This window comes from Danio rerio, chromosome 9, assembly GCF_052040795.2.
Source record: "Danio rerio strain M-AB ecotype USA chromosome 9, GRCz13ab, whole genome shotgun sequence".
Classification (NCBI taxonomy): domain Eukaryota; kingdom Metazoa; phylum Chordata; class Actinopteri; order Cypriniformes; family Danionidae; genus Danio; species Danio rerio.
The window spans coordinates 23,646,988-23,659,755 of NC_141029.1; the positions used below are offsets into that span (position 1 = coordinate 23,646,988).

At 35.7% G+C, this 12,768-nt stretch overlaps 1 long non-coding RNA gene across 2 annotated transcripts in view; it reads left to right on the forward strand.

Moving 5' to 3' along the window:
- LOC147842346 (uncharacterized) overlaps nt 1-12,768 on the forward strand; it is a 55,347-nt gene that overhangs the window by 7,855 nt on the left and 34,724 nt on the right. Inside the window, exons 3-5 of one of the 2 annotated variants that reach the window (XR_015499374.1) lie at nt 3,287-3,454; nt 10,614-10,894; nt 10,979-11,113. This is a non-coding gene — a long non-coding RNA (uncharacterized LOC147842346). The remainder of the gene's footprint in view (nt 1-3,286; nt 3,455-10,613; nt 10,895-10,978; nt 11,114-12,768) is intronic. The other variant, XR_015499375.1, reaches the window with a different exon arrangement.

Sequence of the window (12,768 nt, forward strand, 5' to 3'; positions counted from 1 at the left end):
TCATTTAATCAAACATAATAATAAAATGTACTCATAACAACTCCCATCTGAATGCTTCAGGGACATTGTGTGACACGATTTGAAGGTTTAATTCAAGATAAAGTCAGCTGACATCATTTGTTGAATGATGTTTATTGCAAAAAAAAAACTTCACCCTTTCAAACTTCACTTGAAGCATTTTCAATAGAAATGAACTGAATGAACTTGCATGATTGCTTTTGTGATTATTTGCACTGTAAAGGTCACAGTTTTACAGTAGCTTTAGGGTTTACAGTGCTGTATTGTTATAGCAATAGAAATGTCAAATTGTACAACTGGATGTAACTATACAAAGAACAGGCCTGTCAGTATTTTTGCCTGAAATTAAGGTTGTTTAACCAAAGTCTTTTAGTATTTCTTTAAAGACAAAATGAAATGAGTTAAAATATATTAGTGGTAGTCTAAATTTTACTACAATTGAATTTAGATTTTACTTTAGAGCTCTGCATTTGAGCCCAAGCCCGTCGGGGCCCAACTTTTCTTTGCCCCTAGAGCTGGGGCATTTTGGCCATTTTCACGTAATAGCTAGCATGCATATCGGGCTTCGGGCCTGCTTTAGAAAACACTTCAAAAAAGGTTTAATGAGATCTAATGCGTGCAGTATGAAAGCACCAGTGATGCCTTGGGCAAAGGGATTTCCAGCCACATGCAATAGAAAGCATAAAGAGAAAAATTGCCAATGGCGAACTTAAAGCTGTGAAAAACACTAAAGGAAAGGCAAACTTCTGGACAACTTTTTAAATAGTGATAACAATAAATGATGAGCCAACTGGTTTTGCACAACTTGTTGAGTAAACCCACTGTGGACCACATACCGCTTGGATATCGATGTCACTTAAAAAACTAAAACTTACATATAAATAAACAAAACAAAAAAAATTTCTTTAAATTATTCGGATAAAAAACTCAATGAAAAAACATCAACTTTCTATTAAATACAAATCTGGTTTATTTGAACAGCTGTAACAGTATGAGCTGTTTGGCGGAAAAAAAGATGAGCTTCGGGTCGGACTCTGGACAAAAGTGTCTGAGAACCAAGTGTCAAACCAATCTGCTTGTCCTTTGTTTGAAATTTAACAGTTTTATTTGGCCGTTTATTCTTTTCTTGTTAACAATAACAGAGATTTTAGTGACGGTTTCTAAACTTGTCTGAGTTTATTCTGTCTAAGAGATTACTGCACATTCACAACACAAATATACTGACATACTGTATTCAAACAGCAATAAATTTAATTAAACTGACATGCATATATAAAGCATAGTGCAAATATAAATACCCCTTTATTAAAGAAAGCTTTCCTACAGAAACTGTTGGACGTGATGACGTCAGTAAAATACTAATTGACATATAATCTAGCAATATTTAGCAACTTTTTAAGTAGAGTCTAGCACCTTTTCATTGAAAATGGTTGACAACAGTGGCTACAGCCTGTGCGTCTCAGGCAAGGGCCGACCTAGGGCTTAGATTTAAGGCCCGTGCAGGGCTCTATTTTACTTGTAGGTGTAAGTTAATTGAAATGCTCTGTAATCCCATGATGTTTAAAAGTTTGATTACAGCTGGACTAATAAATTCATTTAGTGATGATCACATAACCAAAATAACCAGTCAAATCTTGCCCTCACAGAAAATTATTAGTTGCATGTCATTTAGACCTGATATTAAGATACCTAAATGAATAAAAATTTACTTTGCAGCACTTCCAGAGGTATTTCAAAGCACATTCAATGCGGTATATGCACATAGACTTTTAATTTCAGTCAGCCAGCCTCAGGGCTTCCGGTTAATTGTCATTCAATACAAAGTTGTCGTGTTTAAGATCTAATTTTTTTAAAGAACAGCGATCACTACTGCCTGACTGAGATACGATATAAAGTGGGTATCAGACCAAACAAGAAGCACTGCATTAAATTATATTTTTAAAATATAATATATATATGTATATATATATATATATATATATATATATATATATATATATATATATATATATATATATATATATATATATATATATATATATATATAAATATATTATATATTTCTTAAAAATATGGAAATTAATTTTACACAATGGAATTTCTGTGCTGGCCTGCGGCTAATGACGGCACTTGCGTTTAAACAGTCTTTCATCTCTTTTTATACATAACAACCAAATGGAAGCTTCAGTCTATTTAACTGATTATATATCAATTACATTACAACATCAATGATGTAAAAGGAGCTGTATGAAGCTGAAAACAGTAACATAAAGCTTTCACCGGAAGTTCATCATTGGCTGAAAAACACTAGCTGTCCATTTAGCCCATTGGAGCAACACACAATCGCTCTTGGACATGTGAAACTGTAGCAAAATAAGGGATTCATATTTTGCTAGATTGTACCAAAATAACTACTTACATTTACTTTCTTTCTGCTTTAAGCCATTTGACCTTGGTTTGATCACTCTGTAATATGTGAAAGTGTTGTAGAGGGTGCCAAATCGAAAGAGTCTTGATGAAATCCGGACACAAGTGGCCACAGGAGATGCATTTTGCATGCAAGGTCATACGAGTTGGAAGGCCAAAGATAATGCAATTGTAATGTATTCCAGAATATGCAGTTGTACCGTAATCGACCTCTGTGTTGCATGCAATAGGGTCAAATATTAAAGTTCAAATTGCACGACTATGACTAGCCTCATATATATAAATACTAAGGCAGACAGATATTAAAAGTCTCCTTGGCTTAATTCTAACCACACATGTAAACGTACTCACTGAACTATCCGAGGCCACGCGAGCATTAATAGCCCATTAGGACGGGTCGCTCAGGGTGAACAGTCATGTAGGAACAACGCTGATCACAGCCATTGTGTGTTGTCATGGTGGGACGGCAGGAGTGGAAACCTAGTACCAGAGACCTCACCTGATCTGAGCTGGTCTGATCCGTTCCCTGCTTGCTGAGGCCGTGACTGGGCTATTGAGAGAGTGCTGAACGCTGACCTTAATTGCTTGACGGACAGCTCAGATAAACTCATATCAAACATGCCCGCTGAAACCGTAGACGCTGTGTAATTAGTGAACTCCAGGGAAACAGATAAGGCTGCAAATCAAAAAGGGAAGGGGCCTGCGCATGCTAGTTATTCATTTATAAGGGCGTTGAGCTCCACTCCTGATGCTGCCACTAATTGAACTGTGTTTGTTTTCTTTTTCCAACACACACACACACAGACCAAATAAAAGTACGCTGCATGCTTTTCCTGTCCAGGTATTCCGGTGGTGCAACTACCTGGAGAGCGGGCCAACCCTGTCATTTAGCAGTAAGTCTATCCTGTGGTGGGATCGAGAAACTGTGGGGATAAAGGCAGCAGACCTATCCCATGACTAGGCTGGCGGAGGGGGGTGGAAAGCCTACCCCACAGCTGGGACAGGCCAGGTAAGGATCACTTACAGGCTGCAGGGTTGGGAGCATCATTGTGGCACCAAACTGCCCACAGTATTTACAGCCCCCCATACACACTTCAACAGTCTCAGGTTCAGCCTGCTGTGATGGAGCAGATAATATGCCTCCAGAGGAACCATCTGGAAAACCGAGCCTCCACTCTCCTGTTGCTGCCCCGACGTAAATTCTCATGCACCTGTCTGCACGCCAGACACCTTTCTCACTTTTGTGAAATTTATTTTCAATAATGAGGCATGTTGTCACATATTATGGCTTAAGCTGTGCCAATATAGCCTTCCATCAAACAGTCAATTAGATGCTTCTTTTCAGTCGAGGAGAAAACCAAAACCAAAAAGAGCAATTAAAAAAAATTATAAATATCAAACATTTTGAAAAACATTCCGTCATTACTTTGGCAGCAAATAATAGTTATAACATAATCTAAACCTCTACAACATTTGGTTAACTTAAAATAAATAGGTTGCAGATATTCCATGAAAGTCACTGGTGGCCATCAGTGTTAACTTCGTTGACATAATTTTCGTGACGAACGAGTATGTACAGATGAAAACTAAATAAAAATTAAGTAATGGTGATGAAAACTATAATAAAAATATACTGACGTTTTCATTGACTAATTCAATTGAGACGAGAATGTGAGTGAGGGACGTTTTTTTGGAAAATGTCCAGTCAGAATTAATCTTAGTGTGTGATGCATGACACACACACACAAACACACATTTGAAAAGAAACTGATCCACAGTAGACTTGGGATGCGATTTAATCATCTTCCATAGGGGCGTCTGTCTGAATAAAAATGGCAACAGCTGAGAGGAAAAAAGACTGTAAATTGTATGGGGAGGAAAGAGACATCACCATGCCAGAGAATCATCCCAAATTCAACCAAAGGTAAACTCGAACTTTTTTATTTACTCGTGTGTGCTTTTACTTAACTGAAATGGTATAGCCTCTCGCTGACCTTTAGAGAACTTACTCAGTTAGATTGTACATTAAAAGTTATTAAATCATATGTTCATATGATCATGGCATTCATTTTCATAAGGAGTTGTTTCCTTGTGTATTTCATTTTAGCTGCAGCTACAGTTCCGTAACCCGCTAACTCGTGCTAGGTTCATGCCCTGTCTGGGTCTGCCACGATCATCATGACAACAACCATTTATAGTGTACCTCTACCACAAAACAAAGATGTTGATTTAATGGCTTGAAACTTTTCAACAGACTGGTTAAAAAGCTTAACTAGTAGTTTACCACATTAAAATAAAGTCTTTGCTAAATATTTGCACACTCCTGCATTTTCAGATGGCTACTGTTCTTATTACTGTTACTTATTACTTACTGTTCTGTACTGTGTATTGATTGCTGACTCATAATTTTACATACCTTAGGATATAAATAAACAATACATATCTAATTTTTGGTCTGCAATGTAAAAGCTATATTCCAAATTTTAATGAGACTCTTTTATTTAGTTTTAAGTGAAAATATTTTGTATAAATAAATACATATGTATATACGTAAAAAATATTTATTTAATTACACTTAAATTAAACCAAATATATTATAAATATATACACTAAATCTTGTGAAAAAGAATCTTATAAAAATTAAGTCGACTAAAGCTAGACTAAAACTAAAATGATTCAAAAGACTAAAACTAGACTAAAACTAAAATGATTCAAAAGACTAAAACTAGACTGAAACTAAAATGATTCAGAAGACTAAAACTAGACTAAAACTAAAATGATTCAAAAGACTAAAACTAGACTGAAACTAAAATGATTCAGAAGACTAAAACTAGACTAAAACTAAAATGATTCAAAAGACTAAAACTAGACTAAAACTAAAATGATTCAAAAGACTAAAACTAGACTGAAACTAAAATGATTCAGAAGACTAAAACTAGACTAAAACTAAAATGATTCAAAAGACTAAAACTAGACTGAAACTAAAATGATTCAGAAGACTAAAACTAGACTAAAACTAAAATGATTCAAAAGACTAAAACTAGACTAAAACTAAAATGATTCAGAAGACTAAAACTAGACTAAAACTAAAATGATTCAGAAGACTAAAACTAGACTAAAACTAAAATGATTCAAAAGACTAAAACTAGACTGAAACTAAAATGATTCAGAAGACTAAAACTAGACTAAAACTAAAATGATTCAAAAGACTAAAACTAGACTGAAACTAAAATGATTCAGAAGACTAAAACTAGACTAAAACTAAAATGATTCAAAAGACTAAAACTAGACTAAAACTAAAATGATTCAGAAGACTAAAACTAGACTAAAACTAAAATGATTCAGAAGACTAAAACTAGACTAAAACTAAAATGATTCAAAAGACTAAAACTAGACTAAAACTAAAATGATTCAAAAGACTAAAACTAGACTAAAACTGAAATGATTCAGAAGACTAAAACTAGACTAAAACTAAAATGATTGTGAAGACTAAAACTAGACTGAAACTAAAATGATTCAAAAGACTAAAACTAGACTAAAACTAAAATGATTCAGAAGACTAAAACTAGACTGAAACTAAAATGATTCAAAAGACTAAAACTAGACTAAAACTAAAATGATTCAAAAGACTAAAACTAGACTGAAACTAAAATGATTCAGAAGACTAAAACTAGACTTAAACTAAAATGATTTAGAAGACTAAAACTAGACTAAAACTAAAATGATTCAGAAGACTAAAACTAGACTAAAACTAAAATGATTCAAAAGACTAAAACTAGACTAAAACTAAAATGATTCAGAAGACTAAAACTAGACTAAAACTAAAATGATTTAAAAGACTAAAACTAGACTAAAACTGAAATGATTCAGAAGACTAAAACTAGACTAAAACTAAAATGATTTTGAAGACTAAAACTAGACTAAAACTAAAATGATTCAAAAGACTAGAACTAGACTAAAACTAAAATGATTTTGAAGACTAAAACTAGACTAAAACTAAAATGATTCAAAAGACTAAAACTAGACTAAAACTAAAATGATTCAGAAGACTAAAACTAGACTAAAACTAAAATGATTCAGAAGACTAAAACTAGAATAAAACTAAAATGATTCAGAAGACTAAAACTAGACTAAAACTAAAATGAAATGATCCAGAAGACTAAAACTAGAATAAAACTAAATGATTTAGAAGACTAAAGCTAGACTAAAACTAAAATGATTCAGAAGACTAAAACTAGACTAAAACTAAAATGATTTTGAAGACTAAAACTAAAACTAAATAAAAATCGGCTGTCAAAATAAACACTGGGGCCAGTGTTATTTTAGACAACACCTACTAATCAAAGATAAAATGACCATGAAAATATTATTTAAAAAAACGTATTTTGTGTTCCACAGAAAAAATAAATAAAAATAAAATCACTTTACCTTTAAAAACATGTGACAGCTTGTATATTTAAGAAAAATGATCATGTTTTTATGAAACAGTTTAGCAAATATTAAAACTTCCTCAAAATGTACACTGGTTCTGAACTTGAAGAATCTTCGTTTGAACACAAAAACATATATTCTAAAGAATGTTAAAAGCCATTGACATCCATAGTAGGAACAAAAAATACGATGAAAGCTATTGCTTACTAGTTTCCAACATTCTTTAAAATTTCTTCTTTTGTGTTCACAGGTTTGTAATAAGGGGGAGTGAATGTTGACAGAATTGGCATTTTTGGAAAAACTATGCCTTCAAATGATTTTATTTCATATCAAATTGTTGCCGCGTTCATAATTGCATATTTCCCTATTTACTAGCATGTTAATAGTATTTTGCTAAGAAAATTAAAAGCTAAGACGTTTAAGTGCAGTCCAGACAACTATTGTCTAGCATAACACAATCTATAGTCTCAAATATTTTTCTAAATCAAACTATCATTTCAGAGTAATCTTATTATCCACATTTGTTACCTGTGAAGTTGCAGAGCTTCTGCAAACATCCACATCAATATGACTATCATTTGTATTATATGTTTTGTTACCAAAAGCAAAGCACACGGCAGATATTTACATTCAGTATTCGTCTACTTTACAATGACTTTTTTAAGGCTTTGAATGACATGTATGGCCTCCCCTACACAGGGAGACGTATACTGACAAAGCAGTAGCAAGATTGAAACTGTCCCTATAAACAGTGCAAAATAATTTCTCTGTTTGGTATTGCTGTACACAGGTGAGTGCACAGTGCTTAAAAAACACAAAGCACAAACACTACTGCTGATACCCACACTTAGAGAACAAGTGTGTGTTATTGGTATTTGCTGATCGTACCTCAGCAGAGCAGCTTCGTGGTCTGTGTAGAAATGTCAAGCTCTCATCATCACGCTGGATGGACACAGCAGGTGTCAGTGATGATAGTTTCACTCTGACAGCTCTGGCGAAAGGCTCCAGAGCTTAGACATCATAATTATAGCACACAGAGTCGGCCTATACCTTTCAGACTCATGTGCCAATAGAGAAATTACTTAATTATCGTATTCTTGCATTGATGTGTGATTGTATTAATGAGACGGAGCAGATCAAGGTGCACGTCTTTTAACGTCTGTTATGATGAACTACTCATGCAGTAGAGCATTGCAAATGATGTAATTGAATCAACAGCAACAATACAATATAGAACTGTTCTTGTTACGATTGCTTTCCGTCCCGGGGAGTTTGTTATATAAGAATGAAATACAGCAGTGTTTCCCAACCCTGTTCCTGGAGACACACCAACAGTACATATTTTAGTTGTTTCCCTCATCTGAACCATTCATTTCAGGTTTTCGAGTCACTTCTAATGGTCTAATGTTTTGATCCAGGTATTATTGATTAGGAAGAGGTTGAAAATGTGTACTGTAGATGTGCCTTCAGGAACAGGGTTGGGAACACTTAAATATAGGATATTGAAGATTTTTATTGTTTTATTGATTTTGAAAGTGGTCTCTTGGCTCACCCAAGTTGGCTTTATTTCATTCAAAAGTAATAATTACAATTTTGTAAAACTGTTAAAATTTTTGTAATTAGTTGAATTAATATAATTGAATAATTTTAAATCCAAATTTATTTTCTAAAGACAGGATTTTCATAATCATTATTAAATTCTGTCAATTTTCATAATCATTACTAAATTCTGACAATTTTTATAATCATTACTAAATTCTTTACCGTCACATAATTATTCAGAAAAAAAACAATTGTATGTCGAATTGATGCTCAAGAAATATTTGTATTTCATGTCATTTTGAAAATGTAGTTATTTATTGATTTAGTGAGAAGTATGTTAATTATTGTTGTTATTATTATTATTATTTTTTTTATGTAAAATTTCAGAAACCCACCTCACCTCACTTGCCATCCACTGTTTTGACTAGGTAGTAAATTATTTTGGGTAAATTTACAAAAAGCTTTTCATTAACCTAGCAAGTGCTTGGTCCTCTCTGTTTTCGGCACTTATTCGTGTAGTGTTCCATCTACAGATAAACTAACACAATCTCAATTTGCAATTCGTATCTTTTTGATTCAGTGGCTAATTCATATAAATTTGGACAATCTCATTTGTACAATTGAGTACGATTTGCTTATCCCCCAATGACGGTTGGGTTTAGGGGCGGGGTTGGGTGCCACACCTCCTTTTTGAAATCATACATTTTTATAAAGACTTAACTCGAACGAATTCATACAAATTAGCCACTAAACTGACAAAACGTAAAATAGTCATGTTTTTTTGTGAGATCAGACTGAATAAACACAAATGTCTCCTGAGTGGACATTCTCAGTATGTGATATCAGTAGTGTGTGTTCAAAATCAGTTAAGAGCCGTTTTCATCCACAAATGTTTTGTATAAGTGGGAAAGGCTGTTCATTTAAACATGCACTATAGCATAATAAAAATATTCATTTCTTTAAAATAAACGTATAACTGTAAAAATAAATGTATAACTAACTTAATTACATCAAGTGGTCTGTGTAATTTTGCACCCACTGTTCACTGTGCATCTGCTTTAGTTTCCATTTCTGTGGTGGTCCATGAATGCCACACCAGTGACAAAAGAAAGTTTTTTAAAAAGAAAATTAGTGTTAGCGGAGGAAAATAGGTATTAAACATGTCACCATTTTCTCAGAAAAAATATTTCTAAAGGTGCCGTTGACTTGAAATTTTCCCCAGATTTTGGTAACAACCAAAGAAATCCATTACAAAGAAAACAAATCTAATTATTGGTTAACAAATTAAGTTATGCGTATGAGCACATGAAGAAAGGGGTGTGTAGAAAGGCAGTGAAAGCCCAGACAGCAGCTGAAATCTCACAATAGTTAGAAAGCCATCCTCTGCCCTTTGTTATTGTAAATAATTTACATAACTATTTATTTACATATATTTAAAATTAGCTGCTTTGGTCCAACATCTTCATTATCAGGATGATGAAGATGAAACCAGGGTGGACATTTCAGCAAGACAATGATCCAAAACACAAACAAGATAACTCTCAAATGCTTTCAGAGAAAGAAAACCAAGCTGTAGAATGGCCCAGCCAATCACCTGACTTGAATCCAATAAAGAATACATATTAAAGATCAAATATAGACAAGACCGACAGAACCATCAAGATTTTTACACCTTGTTGAAGTCTGTGAAAAAAATAACACCTGAGCAATGCATGTGACTTCATTCTCCATACGAGAGATGTCTTTAAGCTGCCAACATCAAAAAACAGCCTTTTATATAAAGTAGTTAATACGTTTCAGTAGTTCAATACTTTCTCCTTGTGTCATTTAATTGTTATTACACAACTCATTTTTCACTTTTTGTTTTGTTTTGTTTTATTTTTATGTTGGTATTGTTTGGGTTTATACCAAAATCTGGTCCAATTCCATGTCAACAGCACCTTTTGAAAGGTTATTCGCTGGACAGAACATGACATGTTCAATACTTATTTTCCCTGCCGTATCGTATTTCAGCTTACTCTGATATCTAATTATACGAATGTTCAAAAAAATGTCAAACGCCTCTCCAAAATGTAGCGAGGTGAAATGTAAAAAACGGAATTACACCAACTTTCTTATTTTTGAAAGGTTTATGTTTTATCATTAAAATACATTTTTCATTTATTCATTCATTCATTCTTTTCTTGTCGGCTTAGTCCCTTTATTAATCCTAGGTTGCCACAGAGGAATGAACCGCCAACTTATCCAGCAAGTTTTTACGCAGCGGATGCCCTTCTATCCGCAACCCATCTATGGGAAAAAATTAATTTCTCTATTGAGAAAATCAATAGGATTTCTACTTTCCAGAAGTCTACATACTGATCTTTTTGGAACTGAAGTCACAAAGAGAAAGCCTTTCCTTTCTGTCCACATGAATGTGAGCTTGTCCATCAGCACGTGTGACACAGGGAGGCTCCGCTTCTGTAGCTTCACCCTAGTAAACGAGAGTGTGTGTCTTGCAGTATAGCTCAGTGGGTGTGGGCGGTTTGTAACTTAACCTCTTGCTCCTCTTAATAACTAGCTGTCCATCACACCAGCCTGGAAGTGCTTCCTTCCTCGTGCTCATCAGAGTCCTCCGACATACTTTCATCCCAGATCAGATGACCTCCGAGGTTTATCAAGAGCCGCGCCAGCAGGATGGATGCGGTTTATCCAGGTACAGAACATGAATGTCCCAGTGACGGGGACTCATGTCTCACCTCTTTCCCTGTGGCGACTGTCCTTCCTGCTACAGACACAAGCTTCCTCTTCTGCTGCTGCTTTGAGCCATTTGTTGAGGGGATGCAGCACTTGTCGCCTCTGGGATGTGTAATGTCATAGTGTCACATATATTCCTGCTGTCTGCTAGTGATTTCCAATAGAGCGACAAACACTCAGGTGCACTTAAAGGGATAGGTCACTAAAAACTGAAAAATGTTGTTATTTACACACACACACACACACACACGTTGGTTGTGGACTGCATTGACTTTCATTATGTGAACAGTTCTTTACAGTATTCTCCTTTTGGTTCCTCAATTATGGCTGATAAATAATTATAGACTTCTGTGCTATTCACAGTTTGTCCATAACAAACACCATGTTCGAGCACAAGGGTGTCTATCGGTGCACATGGCACCAGGACACCTTAGGGCGGAGGTCGATGATCGACTTTGTGGTTGTATCATCTGATCTTCGACCATATGTCTTGGACACTCAGGTAAAGTGAAGGGAAGAACTGTCAACTGATCACCACCTAGTCGTAGGTTGGATCTGCTGGCAGGGAGGAAAGCTGAACAGACCTGGCAGGTCTAAATGTATTGTGAGGGTCATCTGGGAATGTCTGGCTGAACCTCAAGTCAGAGAGATTTTCAACTCTCGCCTCTGGAAGAGCTTTGACCAGATCAAGCGGGAGGCTGAAGACATTCAGACTGAGTGGTCTATGTTCTCCAACTCCTTTGTTTACGATGCGGTGAGGAGATGTGCCCGTAAGGTCTGTGGTGCCTGACGAGGCGGCAATCCACGAACTCGGTGGTGGACACCTGAAGTAAGGGATGCCGTCAAATAAGCTAATGGGTATTGACAGGCTGAGCGTGCTGCAGCCCAGGCGGTTGCAGAAGCAAAAACGTGGACCTGGGAAGAGTTCGGGGAGACCATGGAAGAAGACAACTGGTCGGCCCCAAAGAGATTTTGGCATTTTGGCGTTATAGATAGGGTGTATAGTAGACCCGCTGCTCCTCCACATTAAGTGAAGTCAACGGAGGTGGCTCGGGCATCTGTTTCGGATGTCTCCTGGATGCTACCTAGGGAGGTGTTCCAGGCATGTCCCACCAGTAGGAGGCCTTGGAGTAGACCCAGGACACGCTGGAGGGACTATGTTTCTCAACTGGCCTGTGAACGTCGCCACTGGATTCCTCCAGAGGAGCTGAAGAAAGTGTCTGGGGAGAGGGAAGTCTAAGTTTCTTTTCAAAGACTGCTGCCCCCGTGACCCGGCCCCAGAAAAGTGGTCAAAAATGAGATAAGATGAGAAATAGTTATTTTTGTCCACACTATCAAATTTAGACTACATTTAATCTTGCTGCAATAATTATTGTAAAACTTCATTCACAACAGTTCAACTAGAATAAAAAATAAAAGTCATTGGTTAACTTTTTGGTGGCTCAGAGGTTAGCACTCCCCCCTCACAGCAAGAAGGTAGCTGGTTTGAGTCTCTGCTTGGCATTTCTGTGTGGAGTTTGCGTGTTCTCCCAGCGTTGGCGTAGGTTTCTTCCGGGTGCTCCGGTTTCCCCCACAGTCCAAAGAGATGCCCTATAGGTGAATTGGATGAACTAA